General features: G+C 47.7%; 1 long non-coding RNA gene across 1 annotated transcript; it reads left to right on the forward strand.

The window, feature by feature from the left end:
* Positions 1-262: 262 nt before the first annotated feature.
* On the forward strand, positions 263-1,214 carry LOC116080741. The gene is made up of 3 exons (XR_004114585.1): positions 263-348; positions 596-720; positions 1,043-1,214. It is a non-coding gene; the product is annotated as an uncharacterized LOC116080741 (long non-coding RNA).
* Positions 1,215-3,619: the final 2,405 nt, after the last annotated feature.

Here is a 3,619-nt window from a genome sequence, read left to right on the forward strand (position 1 = left end):
TCTGCTGAGCCTCATTATTCTGGGGACTGCGCTTTGCCCAGGATTCTGTCTTCCCAGGAAATCCCAGTCACTAGTCCAAAGGGGCTGCCCCTGCTCTAGTGGGAATGTGGGTTCGGGGCTTTCTCAGACAGCCAGTACCCAAGACGCCTTCCCATGCTGCTCCGCCCCAGCCCAGCTGCAAAAACAACATCTTATACCCAAAGCCCTGTTATTGCAGAGAGAGTGAAGCCTGGTGTGCAGCTTCAGGAGAAGAAATAGGGTCTGAACAGACCCAGGGGCAGGGGGTGCCTTGAGTATCTCAGGGGCTCCCCTCTTAGTCGCCGCCCCCTGGAGAAGCCTGGCTCTGAGGTGTGTGGGGAAGGGGTTTGGGGAAGCCTGTGGGACTTAAGGATTGAAGGACAACTTTGCCAGTGGCCTCCCTGACTCCCTGGGGACAATGGGAGGTGGGAGTGCAGAAGGAAGTCAAGCCACTTGGGAACCCTCTGAGCCAAGCCATGGGTAGGAGGCGGCACCATCGTGGCTCCTGGGCTGGCCTGGGGCAATGCTTTCCCACGGGGTGCGACTGGCTGTGTATTCTGTGGAGTGTACACCTTAGGCAGATCTCGTGAGCCCGGAAAGAATCCTCTGCTTCACCCCCACACCCTCCCGTCCAAGACAGCACTTGGCAGCCAGGACTCTTCCATAGCAACTGTATGTGGGCATCCTACAGAGGCTCGCGCAGTAAGTCACTGCTCTTCAGCGATCTTACCTTCAGCTGGTCTCCATCTGCTGGCTCTCTAGTCATGGGACAGGGATAGTCATGTGATGTAGAAGAGCTACACAGATGCCCTCCCAACACTCAGGACTAGGCCAGAGTAAAACACTGTCCCTGTTGGACGGCTAATGGCTCCTCCTACCACTCAGGCATGCCTTGTTCTTCAGGCAAGAACAAGGGAAGTCTCCAGAGAGAGATGAACCTGGGTTAAAAGTTTTGTATGTCCTGTCTCCCACTAGCTGTGGAATCATAATGACTCTGAGCCTCCTATCCTTCTATTGTGAACAGATGTTAAAACATATGATGGCACATGACTGATGTCTGGCGCTTGGGAAGCAGAGGCAAGAAGATCTCAAGGGAAGGGCCAGCCTGGGCTACACATTAAGAGTCTCTTCTGCCCACTCCCTTCCATCTCTTTCCCCATGACCCTTCCAAAGTGTAAGAAAACATTTACCTTGTGGCTCCCTAGAAGGCTCTGAGGCATATATATATACAGTGTCATTACAATATAAGCCTTCACAATGAGTACTTCGATGTGACTTTATTTAATTTTTTTTTTAAATTAGCTTACGAAGTATCAGGTTTCAATATGGCACTCCCTGCCGGGCAATGGTGGCGAACGCCTTTAATCCCAGCACTTGGGAGGCAGAGGCAGGTGGATTTCTGAGTTTGAGGCCAGCCTGGTCTACAGAGTGAGTTCCAGGACAGCCAGGACTACATGGAGAAACCCTGTCTCAAAAAAACAAAAATAAATAAATAAATAAATAAGGCACTCTCTTACATGCTTAGCCTTGGTCAGGCTTCTCCCACCCCTCTCCTCTCTTCTCTGCCTCCAATCTTGCTTGTACCTAGTCATCCAGGTAGTAGTAGTCCACATTAAACAAAAAATTATCTGTGAATGTATGTATGTATCTTTCCGTCTGTCCATCTGTCTGTCCATCCAGAAGTCCTCAGATCTCCTGGAGCTGAGCTAGAGGCTAACATGAACCATCCACCATGTGGCCAAAACTGAACTCAGGTCATCTTTTAGAGCAGCAACTGCTGTTCCTAATGCTCTGCCTTCACCCCTCCTCTTGAACCGTCACGTCACGTGTTCCCAGACCCTCCTCTCCCTTTAAGCTCTCTGCCCAAGAGGCCCTTTTAGCTTTCTGGCCATCCTGGTCTCTATACACGCTCCCATATAAACACACATATATAAGAGTTAGTATCAGTATGAGAATATGCATTTGTTTTTCTGAGTCTGGATTACCTGACTTAATATATTTTCCTACAAATTTTGTAATTTCATTTGTATTAACCATATATATATTGATAGATATCTAGAGGGATTGTTTCCTTGTTGTGAACAGAAAAGCAGTAAACATGGATGCACATGTATGTAGGATTCTGTGTCTCTATCATACAAGCCCCCCGAAATGAAATCAGCCCAAACTGTTTCCAAAGAACCTTTGAATCTCAGTTCTGGGCTTAGTTATCCCCACTCCCACGTTCTGCTCAGGGCAGGGAGCAGCTTAAGAGTGCCTCTTCCCTCTCCCCTGCTCAGGGCAAAGACCAGTCAGACAATGACTGCCTATTGTTGGGGTGTTTGTGACATCATCCCAGGCATGGAAACCATTCTGGTTGGTGGTGGCGGTGGTGGTGAGAGGCACAGACGGGAGCGGTTGAGCTGTGGGCTTCTGGGAACAACCAGCAGGCTATACCTGCAAGTCAGCCATTGAGTGTCATTGATGCATAGAGTGACAAGAAGCTGTGGGGACCCAGGGCACAGGATCCTGGCAGGAGCGCATGGGTGTGCAAGCTGCTGCACTGGTCTGTTCTTGAGCAGATGCAATGGTGAGCCCTTGAAAGAGGAAAGGGGGTGTTATTCTTGTTTGGATTATCTGGTCTTTGAATTAACAACCGGGTCCTCATTAAACATACGAGAATACGATTTTATAGAGATTTCTTTAAATTCATCTAGACTATGGACAGCCAGACCTACTGCTGCTAAGCCATCATACAGTGTTCAACATTTTACAATCTACCACAACATTCAAAACCATCAGACTGTCATCTACCAATGTCCCTACACTATCCACTGTTAGCATGTACCAATCTCTACCAACAAAAAAAGACTACCCAGTTAGTTGGTAAGGGCTAGGTTGAGCAAGGCAAGCGCCTGTCTGAGTGACTTCTAAGCCCAAGCTTTTACATGCCTAACCATTCAACGTCACTGCCATGGATGAAAGAATAACTGCTTAATGGACCTTGGTCTTTGTTTTTCTCTTCAGAATCACAGACTGCAGTTGTGGTTGTCTACCTGTGTGCTTGGTACAGTTTCATATAGGAGAATGGACCTGCCATTTGGGATAACTGATTTAACCAGAGCCAGTTAAGTTCTCTCAGTTCTTTCGGTTCTCTCGGTTCTCTCTCTCTCTCTCTTTCTCTCTCTCTCTCTCTCAAGCGAGATTCCTTTTTTTTACAATTTAAGTTTTTCATGTGCATTGATGTCAGATCCGCTGGAACTGGAATTACAGACAGTTGTGAACTGTCATGTGGGTGCTGGGGATTGAACTGGGTTCTCTGAAGAACAGCCAGTGCTCTAACCACTGAGCAATCTCTCCAGGCCCAGAGTCAGCTCTCTTAATTAGGCTGATGTAGTTACCAAAGGAAAGAAGAGAGAAAGAAGCCTGATGGATTTCGCCATTTCTGTGTTCTCTGTGTAGTTCAGAATGAAGGAAGTCAAGAAGCTCACATCACACACTGAGTGTGTTGATCTCTGAGAGGAGGTTGCTAATATGCAATTGGGAATCCAACAGGGGAGTAGTTGCTTCTAACCACAAACCCTGACTCTGTCATTTGAATTTCTTTCCAAATTCCTATCAC

Source organism: Mastomys coucha, unplaced genomic scaffold (genome assembly GCF_008632895.1).
Source record: "Mastomys coucha isolate ucsf_1 unplaced genomic scaffold, UCSF_Mcou_1 pScaffold6, whole genome shotgun sequence".
Classification (NCBI taxonomy): Eukaryota; Metazoa; Chordata; class Mammalia; order Rodentia; family Muridae; genus Mastomys; species Mastomys coucha.